This window comes from Chiloscyllium plagiosum, unplaced genomic scaffold (assembly GCF_037043375.1).
Source record: "Chiloscyllium plagiosum isolate Xiang-an unplaced genomic scaffold, Cpla_swu_hap1 HiC_scaffold_25, whole genome shotgun sequence".
NCBI lineage: Eukaryota > Metazoa > Chordata > Chondrichthyes > Orectolobiformes > Hemiscylliidae > Chiloscyllium > Chiloscyllium plagiosum.
The window spans coordinates 57106619-57126829 of NW_028270163.1; the positions used below are offsets into that span (position 1 = coordinate 57106619).

Below are 20211 nucleotides of genomic sequence, written 5' to 3' on the forward strand. Positions count from 1 at the left end.
TATCGTTGTCACAGATTTCGGTGTGATAGATTTCAGTTTGATAGATATCGGTGTGGGGTATATCGGTGTAAGAGATTTTGGTGTGAGAGTTTTTGGTGTGATAGATTTCGGTATGATAGATTTCAGTGTGAGAGATTTCGGTGTGATAGATTTCAGTGTGAGAGATTTCGGTTTGAGAGATTTCAGTGTGATAGATATCGGTGTGGGGTATATTGGTGTAAGAGATGTCAGTGTGAGAGATTTCGGTGTGATAGATTTCGGTGTGAGAGATTTCAGTATGAGAGATTTCAGTGTGAGGGATTTTGGTATGATAGATTTCAGTGTGAGAGATTTCGGTGTGATAGATTTCAGTGTGAGAGATTTCAGTGTGATAGATTTCAGTGTGAGAGATTTTAGTGTGAGAGATTTTGATGTGGGAGATATAATTGTGAGAGATTTCGGTGTGAGAGATTTCAGTGTGAGAGATTTTGGTATGATAGATTTCAGTGTGAGAGATTTCGGTGTGATAGATTTCAGTGTGAGAGATTTCAGTGTGATAGATTTCAGTGTGAGAGATTTTAGTGTGAGAAATTTCAGTGTGAGAGATTTCAGTGTGAGAGATTTTGATGTGGGAGATATAATTGTGAGAGATTTCGGTGTGAGAGATTTTGATGTGAGAGATTTCGATGTGAGAGATTTTGATGTGAGAGATTTCGATGTGGGAGATATCGTTGTGAGAGATATCGTTGTCAGAGGTTTTGGTGTGATAGATTTCAATGTGAGAGATTTCAGTGTGGGAGATATCGTTGTGAGAGATTTCAGTGTGAGAGATATTACTGCAAGAGATTTCGATGCGATAGATTTTATTGTGGGAGGTATTGTTGTTAGAGATATCGGTGTGAGAGATATCAATGTGAGAGATTTTGATGTTATAAATATTGGTGTGGGAGATATTGTTGTGAGAGATATCAGTGTCAGAGATATTGCTGTGATAGATATCGGTGTGGTGTATATCGGTGTGATAGATATCAGTGTGGGGTATATCGGTGTGAGAGATTTCGGTGTGAGAGATTTCAGTGTGAGAGATTCGGTGTGAGAGATTTTGGTGTGATAAATTTCAGTGTGAGAGATTTTGCTGTGAGAAATTACGGTATGATAGATTTCGGTGTGAGAGTTTTCGGTGTGATAGGTTTCAGTGTGAAAGATTTCAGTGTGAGAGATTTCGGTATGAGAGATTTCAGTGTGAGAGATTTTGATGTGGGAGATATCATTGTGAGAGATTTCGGTGTGAGAGATTACGGTGTGATAGATTTCAGTGTGAGAGATTTCAGTGTGATAGATTTCAGTGTGAGAGATTTTAGTGTGAGAAATTTCAGTGTGAGAGATTTCAGTGTGAGAGATTTTGATGTGGGAGATATAATTGTGGGAGATTTCGGTGTGAGAGATTTCGATGTGAGAGATTTCGATGTGAGAGATTTTGATGTGAGAGATTTCGATGTGGGAGATATCGTTGTGAGAGATATCGTTGTCAGAGATTTTGGTGTGATAGATTTCAATGTGAGAGATTTCAGTGTGGGAGATGTCGTTGTGAGAGATTTCAGTGTGAGAGATATTACTGCAAGAGATTTCGATGCGATAGATTTTACTGTGGGAGGTTTTGTTGTTAGAGATATCGGTGTGAGAGATATCAATGTGAGAGATTTTGATGTTATAAATATTGCTGTGGGAGATATTGTTGTGAGAGATATCAGTGTCAGAGATATTGCTGTGATAGATATCAGTGTGGGGTATATCGGTGTGAGAGATTTTGGTGTGAGAGATTTCGGTGTGAGCGATTTTGGTATGAGAGATTTCAGTGTGAGAGATTCGGTGTGAGAGATTTTGGTGTGAGAAATTACGGTATGATAGATTTCGGTGTGAGAGTTTTCGGTGTGATAGGTTTCAGTGTGAAAGATTTCAGTGTGAGAGATTTCGGTATGAGAGATTTCAGTGTGAGAGATTTTGTTGTGGGAGATATCATTGTGAGAGATTTCGGTGTGAGAGATTTCGGTGTGAGAGATTTCGGTATGAGAGATTTCGATGTTGGTACCATTGTGAGAGATTTCAGTATGAGAGATTTCGATGTTGGAGATATCATTGTGAGAGATTTCGGTACGAGAGATTTCGATTTGGGAGATATCATTGTGAGAGATTTCGGTCTGAGAGATTTCAATGTGAGAGATTTCGATGTGAGAGATATTGTTGTGAGAGATTTTGGTGTGAGAGATGTCAGTGTGAGAGATTTCAGTGTGAGAGATTTCAGTGTGAGAGATTTCAGTGTGGGAGATATCATTGTGAGAGATTTCAGTATGAGAGATATTGCTGCAAGATATTTATATGCGATAGATATTAGTGTGGGAGGTATTGTTGTTAGAGATATCGGCGTGAGAAATATCAGTGTGAGAAATTTTGGTGATATAAATATTGGTGTGGGAGATATTATTGTGAGAGATATCAGTGTCAGAGATATCGCTGTGAATAATATCAGTGTGGGAGATATCAGTGTGAGAGATATCGGTGTGGGGTATATCGGGGTGACAGATATCAGTGTGGGGTATATCGGTGTGATAGATTTCGGTGTGAGAGATTTCGGTATGAGAGTTTTCAGTATGAGACATTTCGATGTTGGAGATGTCATTGTGAGAGATTTCGGTATGAGAGATTTCAGTGTGGGAGATATCATTGTGAGAGGTTTCAGTGTGAGAGATATTGCTGCAAGATATTTAGATACGATAGATATTGGTGTGGGAGGTATTGTAGTTAGAGATATCAGCGTGAGAAATATCAGTGTGAGAAATTTTGGTGATATAAATATTGGTATGGGAGATATTGTTGTGAGAGATATCAGTGTCAGAGATATCGCTGTGATAGATATCGGTGTGGGAGATATCTGTGTGAGAGATATCGGTGTGGGGTATATCGGGGTGACAGATATCAGTGTGGGATATATCGGTATGAGAGATTTCAGTGTGAGAAATTTCGGTACGATAGATTTCAGTGTGAGAGATTTCGGTGTGATAGATTTCAGTGTGATACATTTCAGTGTGAGAGATTTCAGTGTGATAGATTTCGGTGTGAGAGATTTCGGTGTGAGAGATTTCGGTGTGAGAGATTTTGGTGTGAGAGATTTCAGTGTGAGAGATTTCGGTGTGAGAGATTTTGATTTGGGAGATATCATTGTGAGAGATTTTGGTGTGAGAGATTTTGATGTGAGAGATTTCGATGTGAGAGATTTTGATGTGAGAGATTTCAATGTGGGAGATATCGTTGTGAGAAATATCGTTGTCAGAGATTTCGGTGCGATAGGTTTCAGTGTGATAGATATCGGTGTGGGGTATATCGGTGTAAGAGATTTTGGTGTGAGAGATTTCGGTGTGATAGATTTTGGTGTGAAAGATTTCGGTATGATAGATTTCAGTGTGAGAGATTTCGGTGTGATAGATTTCAGTGTGAGAGATTTTGGTTTGAGAGATTTCAGTGTGATAGATATCAGTGTGGGGTATATTGGTGTAAGAGATTTCAGTGTGAGAGATTTCGGTGTGATAGATATCGGTGTGAGAGATTTCGGTATGAGAGATTTCAGTGTGAGAGATTTTGGTATGATAGATTTCAGTGTGAGAGATTTCGGTGTGATAGATTTCAGTGTGAGAGATTTCAGTGTGATAGATTTCAGTGTGAGAGATTTTAGTGTGAGAGATTTCAGTGTGAGAGATTTCAGTGTGAGAGATTTTGATGTGGGAGATATAATTGTGAGAGATTTCGGTGTGAGAGATTTCGATGTGAGAGATTTCGATGTGAGAGATTTCGGTATGAGAGATGTCAGTGTGAGAGATTTTGGTATGATAGATTTCAGTGTGAGAGATTTCGGTGTGATAGATTTCAGTGTGAGAGATTTCAGTGTGATAGATTTAGGTGTGAGAGATTTTAGTGTGAGAGATTTCAGTGTGAGAAATTTTGATGTGGGAGATATAATTGTGAGAGATTTCGGTGTGAGAGATTTTGACGTGAGAGATTTCGATGTGAGAGATTTTGATGTGAGAGATTTCGATGTGGGAGATATCGTTGTGAGAGATATCGTTGTCAGAGATTTTGGTGTGATAGATTTCAATGTGAGAGATTTCAGTGTGGGAGATATCGTTGTGAGAGATTTCAGTGTGAGAGATATTACTGCAAGAGATTTCGATGCGATAGATTTTATTGTGGGAGGTATTGTTGTTAGACATATCGGTGTGAGAGATATCAATGTGAGAGATTTTGAAGTTATAAATATCGGTGTGGGAGATATTGTTGTGAGAGATATCAGTGTCAGAGATATTGCTGTGATAGATATCGGTGTGGTGTATATCGGGGTGATAGATATCAGTATGGGGTATATCGGTGTGAGAGATTTCGGTGTGAGAGATTTTGGTATGAGAGATTTCAATGTGAGAGATTCGGTGTGAGAGATTTTGGTGTGAGAAATTTCAGTGTGAGAGATTTTGGTGTGAGAAATTACGGTATGATAGATTTCGGTGTGAGAGTCTTCGGTGTGATAGGTTTCAGTGTGAAAGATTTCAGTGTGAGAGATTTCGGTATGAGAGATTTCAGTGTGAGAGATTTTGTTGTGGGAGATATCATTGTGAGAGATTTCGGTATGAGAGATTTCAGTGTGTGAGATTTCGGTATGAGAGATTTCGATGTTGGAGATACCATTGTGATAGATTTCAGTATGAGAGACTTCGATGTTGGAGATATCATTGTGAGAGATTTCGGTACGAGAGATTTCGATTTGGGAGATATCATTGTGACAGATTTCGGTCTGAGAGATTTCAATGTGAGAGATTTCGATGTGAGAGATATTGTGAGAGATTTTGGTGTGAGAGATGTCAGTGTGAGAGATTTCAGTGTGAGAGATTTCAGTGTGGGAGATATCATTGTGAGAGATTTCAGTGCGAGAGATATTGCTGCAAGATATTTATATGCGATAGATATTAGTGTGGGAGGTATTGTTGTTAGAGATATCGGCGTGAGAAATATCAGTGTGAGAAATTTTGGTGATATAAATATTGGTGTGGGAGATATTGTTGTGAGAGATATCAGTGTCAGAGATATCGCTGTGAATAATATCAGTGTGGGAGATATCAGTGTGAGAGATATCGGTGTGGGGTATATCGGGGTGACAGATATCAGTGTGGGGTATATCGGTGTGATAGATTTCGGTGTGAGAGATTTCGGTATGAGAGTTTTCAGTATGAGACATTTCGATGTTGGAGATGTCATTGTGAGAGATTTCGGTATGAGAGATTTCAGTGTGGGAGATATCATTGTGAGTGGTTTCAGTGTGAGAGATATTGCTGCAAGATATTTAGATGCGATAGATATTGGTGTGGGAGGTATTGTTGTTAGAGATATCAGCGTGAGAAATATCAGTGTGAGAAATTTGGTGATATAAATATTGGTATGGAAGATATTGTTGTGAGAGATATCAGTGTCAGAGATATCGCTGTGATAGATATCGGTGTGGGAGATATCTGTGTGAGAGATATCGGTGTGTGGTATATCGGGGTGACAGATATCAGTGTGGGGCATATCGGTATGAGAGATTTCAGTGTGAGAAATTTCGGTACGATAGATTTCAGTGTGAGAGATTTCGGTGTGATAGATTTCAGTGTGAGAGATTTCAGTGTGAGAGATTTTGATGTGGGAGATATAATTGTGAGAGATTTCGGTGTGAGAGATTTCGATGTGAGAGATTTCGATGTGAGAGATTTTGATGTGAGAGATTTCGATGTGGGAGATATCGTTGTGAGAGATATCGTTGTCAGAGATTTTGGTGTGATAGATTTCAATGTGAGAGATTTCAGTGTGGGAGATATCGTTGTGAGAGATTTCAGTGTGAGAGATATTACTGCAAGAGATTTCGATGCGATAGATTTTATTGTGGGAGATATTGTTGTTAGACATATCGGTGTGAGAGATATCAATGTGAGAGATTTTGATGTTATAAATATTGGTGTAGGAGATATTGTTGTGAGAGATATCAGTGTCAGAGATATTGCTGTGATAGATATCGGTGTGGTGTATATCGGTGTGAGAGATTTTGGTGTGAGAGATTTCGGTGTGAGAGATTTTGGTATGAGAGATTTCAGTGTGAGAGATTCGGTGTGAGAGATTTCAGTGTGATAAATTTCAGTGTGAGAGATTTTGGTGTGAGAAATTACGGTATGATAGATTTCGGTGTGAGAGTTTTCGGTGTGATAGGTTTCAGTGTGAAAGATTTCAGTGTGAGAGATTTCGGTATGAGAGATTTCAGTGTGAGAGATTTTGATGTGGGAGATATCATTGTGAGAGATTTCGGTGTTAGAGATTTCGGTGTGAGAGATTTTGGTATGAGAGATTTCGATGTTGGAGATATCATTGTGAGAGATTTCAGTATGAGAGATTTCGATGTTGGAGATATCATTGTGAGAGATTTCGGTCTGAGAGATTTCGATTTGGGAGATATCATTGTGAGAGATTTCGGTGTGAGAGATTTCAGTGTGAGAGATTTCAGTGTGACAGATTTCAGTATGAGAGATTTCAGTGTGGGAGATATCATTGTGAGAGATTTCAGTGTGAGAGATATTGCTGCAAGATATTTATATGCGATAGATATTAGTGTGGGAGGTATTGTTGTTAGAGATATCGGCGTGAGAAATATCAGTGTGAGAAATTTTGGTGATATAAATATTGGTGTGGGAGATATTGTTGTGAGAGATATCAGTGTCAGAGATATCGCTGTGAATAATATCGGTGTGGGAGATATCAGTGTGAGAGATATCGGTGTGGGGTATATCGGGGTGACAGATATCAGTGTGGGGTATATTGGTGAGAGAGATTTCGGTATGAGAGATTTCGATGCGGGAGATATCATTGTGAGAGATTTCGGTGTGAGAGATTTCAGTGTGAGAGATTTTGATGTGATAGATTTCGGTGTGAGAGATTTCGGTATGAGAGTTTTCAGTATGAGACATTTCAATGTTGGAGATGTCATTGTGAGAGATTTCGGTATGAGAGATTTCGACGTGGGAGATATCATTGTGAAAGGTTTCGGTGTGAGAGATTTCGGTGTGAGAGATTTTGGTGTGTGAGATTTTGGTGTGAAAGATTTCAATGTGAGAGATTTCAGTGTGAGAGATATTGCTGCAAGAGATTTCGATGCGATAGATATTGGGAGGTGTTGTAAGAGATATCGGCGTGACAGATATCAGTGTGAGATTTTGGTGTTATAAATATTGGTGTGGGATATATTGTTGTGAGAGATATCAATGTCAGAGATATTGCTGTGATAGATATCGGTGTGGGAGATATCAGTGTGAGAGATATCAGTGTTGGGTATATTGATGTGATAGATATCGGTGTGGGGTATATCGGTGTAAGAGATTTCGGTGTGAGAGATTACGGTGTGATAGATTTCGGTGTGATAGATTTCGGTGTGATAGATTTCGGTGTGAGAGATTTCGGTGTGAGAGATTTCAGTGTGAGAGATTTCAGTGTGAGAGATTTCAGTGTGAGAGATTTCGGTGTGAGAGATTTTGATGTGGGAGATATCATTGTGAGAGATTTCGATGTGAGAGATTTCGATGTGAGAGATTTCGATGTGGGAGATATCGTTGTGAGAGATATCGTTGTCAGAGATTTCGGTGTGAGAGATTTCAGTGTGAGAGATTTCAGTGTGAGAGATTTCCGTGTGAGAGATATCGTTGTGAGAGATTTCAGTGTGAGAGATATTGCTGCAAGAGATTTCGATGTGATAGATATCTGTGTGGGAGGTATTGTTAGAGATATCGGCATGAGAGATATCAGTGTGAGAGATTTTGGTGTTATAAATATTGGTGTGGGAGATATTGTTGTGAGAGATATCAGTGTCAGAGATATCAGTGTGATAGATATCAGTGTGCAAGATATCAGTGTGAGAGATATCAGTGTGAGAGATATCAGTGTGGGGTATATTGATGTGATAGATAGCGGTTTTTTTTTAGATTAGATTAGATTACTTACAGTGTGGAAACAGGCCCTTCGGCCCAACAAGTCCACACCGCCCCGCCATAGCGCAACCCACCCATACCCCTACATTTACCCCTTACCTAACACTATGGGCAATTTAGCATGGCCAATTCACCTGACCTGCACATCTTTGGACCGTGGGAGGAAACCGGAGTACCCGGAGGAAACCCACGCAGACGCGGGGAGAACGTGCAAACTCCACACAGTCAGTCGCCTGAGGCGGGAATTGAACCAGTGTCTCTGGCGCTGTGAGGCAGCAGTGCTAACCACTGTGCCACCGTGCCGCCCGGTGTGGGGTATATCGGTGTGATAGATTTCGGTGTGAGAGATTTCGGTATGAGAGATTTCAGTGTGAGAGATTTCGGTGTGATAGATTTCAATTTGAGAGATTTCGGTGCTATTGATTTCAGTGTGAGAGATTTCGGTGTGATAGATTTCGGTGTGAGATTTCGGTGTGAGAGATTTCGGTGTGAGAGATATCATTGTGAGAGATTTCGGTGTGAGAGATTTCGATGTGAGAGATATCGTTGTGAGAGATATTCTTGTCAGAGATATCGATGTGATAGATTTCAGTGTGAGAGATTTCAGTGTGGGAGATATAGTTGTGAGAGATTTCAGTGTGAGAGATATCACTGCAAGAGATTTCGATGCGATAGATTTTGTTGTGGGAGGTATTGTTGTTAGAGATATCGGTGTGAGAGATATCAGTGTGAAAGATTTTGGTGTTATAAATATTGGTGTGGGAGATATTGTTGTGAGAGGTATCAGTGTCAGAGATATCAGTGTGATAGATATCGGTGTGGGGTATATCGGTGTGATAGATATCAGTGTGGGGTATATCGGTGTGATAGATTTTGGTGTGAGAGATTCGGTGTGAGAGATTTTGGTATGAGAGATTTCAGTGTGAGAGATTCGGTGTGAGAGATTTTGGTGTGACAGATTCGGTGTGAGAGATTTTGGTGTGAGAAATTTCAGTGTGAGAGATTTTGGAATGAGAGATTTCGATGTGATAGATATCTGTATAGAGATTTCGGTGTGAGAGATTTCGGTGTGAGAGATTTCGGTGTGAGAGATTTCGGAGTGAGAGATTTCGATGTGATAGATATCAGTGTGAGAGATTTCAGTGTGAGAGATTTTGGTATGAGAGATTTCAGTGTGAGAGATTTTGGTATGAGAGATTTCAGTGTGAGAGATTCGGTGTGAGAGATTTTGGTGTGAGAGATTCGGTGTGAGAGATTTTGGTGTGAGAAATTTCAGTGTGAGAGATTTCGGAATGAGAGATTTCGATGTGATAGATATCTGTGTGAGAGATTTCGGTGTGAGAGATTTCGGTGTGAGAGATTTCGGAGTGAGAGATTTCGATGTGATAGATATCTCTGTGAGAGATTTCAGTGTGGGAGATATTGTTGTGAGAGATATCAGTGTCAGAGATATCACTGTGATAGATATCAGTGTGAGAGATGTTGTTGTGGTAGAAATTGGTGTGAGAGATATTGGTCCATGAGACCTTGTGGAAGAACAGGAGTACCTAAATGTTAAGTTTTACTCCTTCGAAATCCAAAGCTGTTGCCCTGCCATAGTCCAGGTGACATCATTTGGCAGTGCTTAATGCATTCCTCAGCATTAACCCTCTCAGACTCATAAAACCTCTGGCAATAATTTGCTCTTGATGACTCTCTCTTTCTCATCTTCAAAGCTGTTCTCGCATTTCTCTCTTCCACTTTAAACGTACCGAACCCTCACTGTGTCTCACAGAGACTCAGCTGCTAAGGTCCCCACAAGAACAGAGTCTGTGTGTACAACAAACTATCAGACATCAGGCTGTATTAATTCAAGATTACACCCATCCATGGCTATCCTCTATACACAGGGGACAGAGCAAGATGTCAATGGACAAGTTCATATTTAGTGTGGCACACATTTCCTTCTGCAAGCCTGGAGACTAGAGACACCAATTATCATGCACCAACTGCAGGAGCAATTCTCAAGTTAAATAATTAAGCTGTACAATCCTCAGTGTGCAGTTCTGATCAAATATGCCTGCAGGATGCCAGCAGTGAGGGAGAGGTTATATTGCTGTTTCCACTGAATCTCCCAGGGTGGGTCTCCAAATACTGTTGCAGCTGGGCAATCGCATTCAGGAAGACACCTTAATCCATGACACTTTTATTCAAAGCATCCCCATGTTTACACAAGAAGGTCAGACCTGCATTTTGGTAGCATCTTGGTAAAGTTATGGAGAGGTCGCCAACAGGGCCATCAAAAAGCTTTTGTTTATGAATAACTTGACCACTGACTTTCAGTCAGCATGTCCAACAAGAGAGAATCTAATCATTGGCCCTTGACATTCAATTATTGAACCCCTCCACTATCAGTATCTATTGACTGGGAACTAAACTGGACCAGACATATAAATACAGTGGCAACAGGAGCAGGTTAGAAACTAGGAATCCTGCAGCAAGTAATTCACCTCCTGACTCCCCAAAGCCTACCCACCATTTCCAAGGCCCAAGTCTGGAAGTGATGGAGTACTCTCCACTTGCCTGGATGAATGGACCTCCAACAACATTTACATAATCCAGAATAAAATAATCCACTTTATTGGTAACACGTCCACAAACATGCACTCCCTCTACCACTGATGCGCAGTAGCAGCAGTGTGTACTGTCTACAAGATGCACTGCAGACATTCACCAAAGATCCTTGCAGAGCCACAACCACTTCCACTTAGAAAGATAAGGGCAGCAGATACACAGGAACACTTTGATCTGAGGTGTATGATTTATACATTATGATTTGTTTTGGGATTTGGATTTTAAACTAGTGGCACATAAGTTTTGGTCCATGTATATTAGGAGTTTTAACACTTAACTTGTCAGTCTTTATGAAGCTGGGATTTTAAACTGGAATATGCCAGAGAGCAGAGGATGGGGCCTTCCTTGAACGAAAATTGACTTGAGTAGTATTGTGATTGGAGGATCAGCTTTGTTTTAGTTCAGAAGAATCAAGAATTGATTTTTTTTTGCTCAGGAATGATCCATCGATTGGAAAATATGTTGGGCCAGTTTATAGAACATAAGAATGCAGAGCAGGAGTAGGCAATTCAGCCCCTCCAGCCTGCTCCATCATTTAATACAATCGTGGCTGATCTCAGCTCAGCCTTAACACCACTTTCCTGCTCACTCCCTGTAACCCTGCAGCTCATTATTAACTAAATATTTGCCTATTGCCTCTTTAAGTTTACTTAATGTCTCGACATTCACTACACTCTGGCATAGTAAATTCCACAGGTTTCAGACCTTTAAGAGAAGTAATTGCTCATCTCTTTTAAATCTGTTATCCCTTATTGTAAAACTATCACCTTTCGTTCTAGGTTGACCCACATAAGAAAACATCCTTTTTACATCTACTTTCTCAAACTCCTTTAGATTCTTATAGACTTCAATTAGATCTCCACTCATTCTTTTAAACTTCATGGAGTACAGGCCTAAACTGCTCAACCTTTCCTCATAAAACAAACCCCTCATCTCTGGAATCAGTGCAGTGAATCTCCTCTGAACTGCCTCCAATACGACATCCTCATGTACAGGGACCAATATTGTATAGAATACACCAGGTGTGGTCTCACTAATGCCTTGTACAGTTGGAGCTGCTCTTCCTTCCTTTTACACTCTATTCCTTTAGTAATAAATGCCCAAATTCCACTTGCCATTCCAGAAGGCCTGGCTGGTTCAAGATGTAATAACAGAAATTCGGAACAGTTGGGAACTGACGCTGGGGCTGTTTTCCCTGCAGCGTCAGAGGCTGAGGGGTTGCCTAATAGAGGTTTACAAAATTATGAGGGGCATGGATAGGATAAATAGACAAAGTATTTTCCCTGTGGTCGGGGAGTCCAGAACTAGAGGGCTTAGGTTTAGGGTGAGAGGGGAAAGACATAAAAGAGACCTCAGGGGCAACTTTTTCATGCAGAGGGTGGTACGTGTATGGAATGAGCTGCCAGAGGAAGTGGTGGAGGCTGGTACAATTGCAACATTTAAGAGGCATCTGGATGGGTATATGAATAGGAAGGGTTTGGGGGGATATGGGCTGGGTGCTGGCGGGTGGGACTAGATTGGGTTGGGATATCTGGTCGGCATGGACAGGTTGGACCGAAGGGTCTGTTTCCATGCTGTACATCTCTATGACTCTACGAGTAAGGGTTTTAGTTTGAAAATTCTAAACCAAAAATGTTTGGTTCCAAATTTGAAGCAGTGTTTTCAAGCTAAGAATGTTTGAACTCAGTTGTGTGAATGATCAAAGAAAAGATAATCAATTTTTGGAATTGCAAGCAACTATTATGTCAAATATACAGATATAATAGAGAATGGAATCCTCCCTCTGGTATTTGAATAATGTAACATGATAGCTTTCGGAGAAATGGGATTTTGTTCTGCAATCTTTCAAACTGAGATGTAAATATCTTAGTTTATTCTATTTTATCTTCATTATAGTTCTATTTTATTGTTAAAATTAAATCTGCAGCAATGCGTGCTTATATTTCAGTGAAAGCCACATTAAATTTAAAAACTAACAGAATACGATCTTGCAAGCTGGATTTCAGTCTGGGATATAATGTTCCCAGTACTAACATCAGCTGGGATTATATCACCACCACCCTGAGAGGTCCCCTCCAAGCCACTCACCACCCTGACTCGGAAGTATATTGTAGTTCCTTCAGTATCGCTAGATCAAAATCCTATAATTCCCTCCCTAAACTGCACAGGGGAGGGTTGGAAGGAGGATGGGGAGTGGGAACCTGCAACCGTTTCAGAAGGCAGTTCGCCACTATCATCGCAAAGATCATTAAGGATGGGCAATAAATGCTGGCCCACCAGAGACATTCACAAAGATGTCTTTTATTGGTAGAGGAATTGAGTTCCGGAGTCCTGAGGTCATGATGCAGTTGTATAAGACTCTGGTACGGCCGCATCTGGAATATTGTGTGCAGTCTTGGTCGCCATACTATAGGAAGGATGTGGAGGCATTGGAACGGGTGCAGAGGAGGTTTACCAGGATGTTGCCTGGTATGGAAGGAAAATCGTATGAGGAAAGACTGAGGCACTTGGGGCTGTTTTCACTAGAGAAAAGAAGGTTTAGGGGTGACTTGATTGAGGTGTACAAGATGATTAGGGGGTTAGATAGGGTCGACAGTATGAACCTTTTCCCGCGTATTGAGTCGGGTATTACAAGGGGGCATAGCTTTAAATTAAGGGGGGGTAGATATAGGACTGATGTTAGGGGTAGGTTCTTCACTCAGCGAGTCGTTAGTTCATGGAATGCCCTGCCAGTAACAGTGGTGGACTCTCCCTCTTTATGGGCATTTAAGAGGGCATTGGATAGGTATATGGAGGATAGTGGGTTAGTGTAGTTTAGGTGGGCTTGGATCGGCGCAACATCGAGGGCCCAAGGGCCTGTACTGCGCTGTATTCTTCTATGTTCTATGTTCTATGTTCTATGAATGATTAAAGGGATATATTGTCACATCCTCACAATCTCCCCAAACGATTTGCAGCCAGGAAATACAGTTATGGCGGCTGTATCGGGTGCATGATGGTGTGCATTGATAATATCACTGAGTTAGTAATCCAGAGGATCTGGGGATATGGGTTCAAATCCCACCACAGCAGATGGTGGAATTTAAACTCAATGAATAAATACAGATATGAAAGCCATTGTGACTGTGAGAACTACTACTGATTGTTTGTTAAAAACTTATCAGGTCCACTACTATTCTTTAGGATAATAAATCCTTGTTCGGCTTGAAATCCATGTGACTCCAGGCTAACAGTAATGGGGTTTGAATTCTAACTGCCCTCTGATACAGCTGAGCAAACCACTCATTTTCAAGGGTAATTGAGAATCAGCAATACATGCTGGTCCTGCCTGCAATGCACACACCCACTGAGAGAGTAATGAAAACAAAACTAATGAGAGTCAGCACAGATTCTGTGCTCAAGTCTAATGTGTAATGGAGGGAACCCAACAGTCCACATACGCACAGCAAGGACTGACAAACATTCATGTCAAATTATCCATTCATCTTCTCCACAGATGTTGCTTGAGAAGTAAATTCTGCCAATGACAGCAGGGAGTCTTCTACGCTGCACTTCTAAAAGGCCACAGAAGCTTGAACATACACCTCAAGGCAAGGACAGTTTCAGTTTAATGTCTCATTCAATGAACTCCCTCAGTACTGATGCTCTAAACATGCAACACTCCCTCAGCACTGACCCTCTTGACAGTGCAGCACTCCATCAGCACTGACCATCCCACAGTGCGGCACTCCCTCAGCACTGACCCTCCCACAGTGCAGCACTCCCTCAGCACTGACCCTCCGACAGTGCAGCACTCCCTCAGCACTGATCCTCCGACAGTGCGGCACTTCCTCAGCATTGACCCTCTTGACAGTGCAACACTCCCTCAGCACTGATCCTCCGACAGTGCGGCACTCCCTCAGCACTGACTCTCCGACAGTGCGGCACTCCTTCAGCACTGACCCTCCGACAGTGCAACACTCCCTCAGCACTGATCCTCCGACAGTGCGGCACTTCCTCAGCATTGACCCTCTTGACAGTGCAACACTCCCTCAGCACTGATCCTCCGACAGTGCGGCGCTCCCTCAGCACTGACTCTCCGACAGTGCGGCACTCTCTCGGCACTGACCCTCCAACAGTGCGGCACTCCCTCAGCACTGACACTCCAACAGTGCGGCACTCCCTCAGTACTGACCCTCCGACAGTGCGGCACTCCCTCAGCACTGACCCTCCGACAGTGCGGCATTCCTCAGCACTGACCCTCCGACAGTACGGCGCTCCCTCAGTACTGACCCTCTGACAGTGCGGCACTCCCTCAGTACTGACCTTCTGACAGTGCAGCACTCGCTCAGTACTGACCCTCCAATAGTGTGGCATTCCCTCAGTACTGACCCTCTGACAGTGCGGCACTCCCTCAGCACTGACTCTCCGACAGTGTGGCACTCCCTCAGCACTGACTCTCCGACAGTGTGGCACTCCCTCAGCACTGACCCTCCGACAGTGCGGCACTCTCTCGGCACTGACCCTCCAACAGTGTGGCACTCCCTCAGCACTGACCCTCCGACAGTGCGGCATTCCTCAGCACTGACCCTCCAACAGTGTGGCATTCCTCAGCACTGACCCTCCGACAGTGCGGCACTCTCTCGGCACTGACCCTCCAACAGTGCGGCACTGACCCTCCGACAGTGCGGCGCTCCCTCAGCACTGACCTTCTGACAGTGCGGCACTCCCTCAGCACTGACCCTCCGACAGTGCGGCACTCCCTCAGCATTGACCCTCCGACAGTGCGGCATTCCTCAGCACTGACCCTCTGACAGTGCGGCACTCTCTCGGCACTGGCCCTCCAACAGTGCGGGACTCCCTCATTCCTGACCCACCGACAGTGCGGCACTCCCTCATTCCTGACCCACCGACGGTGCAGCACTCCCTCAGCACTGACCCTCTGACAGTGCAGCACTCCCTCAGCACTGACCCTCCGACAGTGCAGCACTCCCTCTGCACTGACCCTCTGACAGTGCAGCACTCCCTCAGCACTGACCCTCCGACAGTGCAGCACTCCCTCAGCACTGACCCTCCGACAGTGCAGCACTCCCTCTGCACTGACCCTCCGACAGTGCAGCACTCCCTCTGCACTGACCCTCCGACAGTGCAGCACTCCCTCTGCACTGACCCTCTGACAGAGCAGCGCTCCCTCAGCACTGACCCACCGACAGTGCAGCACTGTCTCAGTATTGACCCTCCGACAGTGCAGCACTCCTCCATTGACTCTCTGCAAGTGTGAACCTCCCTCAGCACAGCACTGACTGCATTGTCCTGTAGTTTATATTCAATATTCTGGAAGGGACCTTGATCCCGTAATCTCAGAGCTGCACATAGCAGACGCGTGAAGCCTCCTTCCATTTCCAGACAGTGCCCATCGTGGGGTTATTCCATCTTATTTTCAGAATTGGAGTGAGGAATAACTAATTAATGTGATTTTGAAAGAATCTACAAATAGACCAATTAAACAACATTGTTATGTAGGAAACTGGGACTTTATCCAATTTTTGTAAACTGAAAACTAATTGGCCTTGCTTTCGGTTGGAGCTGGAGGTGAAGAGAAGGTAACACTGCCCTCCAGTGTTAACACCAAGCAATCACATCACAAGCTCAATAGATTGCACATGCTTTCATGCTCCAAGAAAATAAAAATCTTTGTATTTATATTGTGCCTTTCACAGCTTCAGGTCATCCTAAAATGATTTACACCCATTAATATACTTTAGACGTGCTCCACAGGACAATACATTTGCTCACAGAAAGGTCTCACCACCAGAATTGACAAACACCTACAAGTTATACAGTGACTCCATTGTTTTTGTGAAATGATAAATTGGACAATAGGCTAAGTAATGATTGACGATGTTGGTTGAGGTATAAATATTGGCTAGGAAGTTAAAGATTGCAGTTTTATAAGATGGTTATGTTTGTCTGGTCTCTCTCAGATAAAATGGAGTAGTGACAAGTCATGTGATTTGCAATGTCTTCTGTCCAACATGGAGCCTGAGTGGTTGAGTTACCATGGAAACCAGAGACCCAGAAAATGCCTACTAAAATTAAGATTGTTTCTTTACATCTGAACGCAAGAAGAGAGACAACTATTCTTGTCCGTCCTAAACTTTCAATCTCCCAAACAAATTGGAAAGCTTTAACAGGAAGACAGACAGAGAGGGACAATGGCAATAGCAGCAAGGGTGGTCAGAGCTGAGGAGATACCGCAGACAGTTACCAGACAAAACACAACAATGAGGACTCTCTCTGATCAAACTAATTCATCCTGTGGCAGACAAAGACGTGTCCTGGTGTGCCCAGGAGCTGGAATCACACAAATGGACTGACTGCTGGTCACTGGTTCTGAACACTGAGTGAAACTCCTGTAATAGTCACTCCAGACACGACACTAGGAAAGACAGTGAATGAACCCTTCGGGAGTTACTGAGCTTTGTTTCTTACAAAGACTAATTCTGTTGAAAGCACACTGTAATGAGTTTGCACGTGGTGTGGGGTTCTCAGTCACATTTAACGCAAACAGGAGAAAATGAGGACTGCAGATTCTAGGGATCAGAGTTGAGAGCGTGTTGCTGGAAAAGCACAGCAGGTCAGGCAGCATCTGAGGAGCAGGAGAATCAACATTTCAGGCATAAGCCCTTCATCAGGAATGATGCACATTCATAACGAATAACTGTTTTGTTTTTGTAGAGTATGAGGTGCCATCAAACAATGTCTAGTCAATTTTGCTGTATGTCTATTTTTTACAGTAAAACGGCTTAAGGTTTGAACCCTTGTTGGATAATTTTTTAAGCTAATTCAGCACTGACCCTCACACAGTGCAGAACTCCCTCATTACTGACCCTCCGATAGTGCGGCATTCCCTTAGTATTGACCCTCGAACAGTGAGGCACTCCCTCGGTACTGATCCTCCCATAGTGCAGCATTCCCTCATTAGAGACCCTCCGATAGTGCTGCATTCCCTCAGTACTGACCCTCCGACAAGACGGCACTCCCTCAGTACTGACCTTCTGACAGTGCAGCTCTCCCTCAGCACTCACCCTCCGACATGCGGCACTCCCTCAGCACAGACCCTCCGACATGCAGCACTCCCTCAGCACTGACCCTCTGACAGTGCAGCACTCCATCAACACTGACACTCCAACAGTGCGGCACTCCCTCAGTACTGACCCTCCGAGAGTGCAGCAATCTCTCAGTACTGACCCTCCGACAGGGTGGCACTCCCTCAGAACTGACCTTCTGACAGTGCGGCTCTCCCTCAGCACTCACCCTCCGACATGCGGCACTCCCTCAGCACACACCCTCCGACATGCAGCACTCCCTCAGCACTGACCCTATGACAGTGCAGCACTCCCTCAACACTGACACTCCAACAGTCCGGCACTCCCTCAGTACTGACCCTCTGACAGTGTGGCACTCCCTCAGTACTGACCCTCTGACAGTGCAGCACTCCCTCAGCACTGACCCTCCGACAGTGCGGCACTCCCTCAGCACTGACCCTTCAACAGTGCGGCACTCCCCCAGTATTGACCACCGATAGTACTACACTCCCTCTGCACTGACCCTCTGACAGTGCGGCACTCCCTCAGCACTGACTGTCCCACAGTGCGGCCCTCCCTCAGCACTGACCCTCCAACAGTGCAGCACTCCCTCAGCACTGACCCTCCGACAGTGCGTCATTCCCTCAGCACTGACCTTCTCACAGTGCAGCACTCCCTGAGCACTGACCCTCCGACAGTGTGGCACTCCCTCAGGACTGACCCTCCGACGTCCGTCAATCCCTCAATACTGGCCCTCCAACAGTGCGCCACTCCCTCAGCACTAATCCTCTGACAGTGCGGCACTCCCTCAGTACTGACCTTCTGACAGTGCGGCACTCCCTCAGCACTGACCCTCCGACAGTGCGGCACTCCCTCAGTACTGACCCTCTGACAGTGCGGCACTCCCTCAGTACTGACCTTCTGACAGTGCGGCTCTCCCTCAGCACTGACCCTCCGACAGTGCGGCACTCCCTCAGTACTGATCCTCCAACTGTGCAGCACTCCCTCAGCACTGACCCTCTAACAGTGCGGCACCCCCTCAGCACTGACCCTCTAACAGTGCAGGGCTCCTTCATTACTGACCCTCCAACAGTGCGGCACTCCCTCAGTATTGACCCTCCGACAGTGCGGCACCCACTCAGTACTGACCCTCCAACTGTGCAGCACTCCCTCAGCACTGACCCTCTGATAGTGCGGCACTCCCTTAGCACTGACTCTCTGACAGCGCAGCACTCCCTCAGCACTGACCCTGTGACAGTGTGGCACTCCATCAGCACTGACCCTCTGACAGTGCGGCACCCCCTCAGCACTGACCCTCTAACAGTGCAGGGCTCCTTCTTTACTGACCCTCCAACTGTGCAGCACTCCCTCAGCACTGACCCTCTGACAGTGTGGCACTCCCTCAGCACTGACCCTCTGACAGCGCAGCACTCCCTCAGCACTGACCCTCCGACAGTGCTGCACTCCCTCAGCACTGACTCTCTGACAGCGCAGCACTCCCTCAGCACTGACCCTCTGACAGCGCAGCACTCCCTCAGCACTGACCCTCTGACAGTGTGGGGCTCCCTCAGCATTAACCCTCTGACAGTGCGGCACCACCTCAGCACTGACCCTCTAACAGTGCAGGGTTCCTTCTTTACTGACCCCCCAACTGTGCAGCACTCCCTCAGCACTGACCCTCTGACAGTGTGGCACTCCCTCAGCACTGACCCTCTGACAGCGCAGCACTCCCTCAGCACTGACCCTCCGACAGTGCAGCACTCCCTCAGCACTGACCCTCTGACAGCGCAGCACTCCCTCAGCACTGACCCTCCGACAGTGCTGCACTCCCTCAGCACTGACCCTCCGACAGTGCAGCATCCCCTCAGCATTGACCCTCTGATAGTGTGGCGCTCCCTCAGCACTGACCATCTGACAGTGCAGCACTCCCTCAGTACTGACCTCCGACAGTGCAGCACTCCCTCAGCACTGACCCTTCGACAGTGCGGCAGTCCCTTAGCACTGACCCTCTGACAGTGTGGCGCTCCCTCAGCACTAACCCTCCGACAGTGTGGCACTCCTTCAGCACTGACCCTCCAACAGTGCAGCACTCCCTCAGTATTGACCTGACAGTGTGGCACTCCCTCAGCACTGACCCACTGACAGTGTGACTCCCTCACAGTACTGACCTTCTGAAGGTGCTGTTCCATTTCTGGCCTATTGCTAATTTATATTGCTCCATCTTCAATGACTGTGCCTCAGCCCTGAGGTCTGGAATTTGCTCACTGAAGCTGTCTATCTCTCTCATTCCCGTTAAGATGCTCCTTTATTTACTAACATTTTGATCAGCTGCTCCAATTGTGGTAAAAAATTGTCCACTAACATTCCTCTGAAGCACTTTAAAACCTGGACCTTTTCCTACTTTAAAGCTGCCATCTAATGGCATGTTAGCAGGATCACAGTGACTTAGTGGATAACAGTGCTGCCTTAGAGCAGCATGGACCCCAGTTTGATTTCAACATTAGGTG

At 44.7% G+C, this 20211-nt stretch overlaps 1 protein-coding gene across 3 annotated transcripts in view; it reads right to left on the reverse strand.

Moving 5' to 3' along the window:
* The window catches only part of stxbp4 (syntaxin binding protein 4), a 360632-nt gene that overhangs the window by 282349 nt on the left and 58072 nt on the right, over positions 1-20211 (reverse strand). The gene's annotated exons all lie outside the window — the stretch shown is intronic.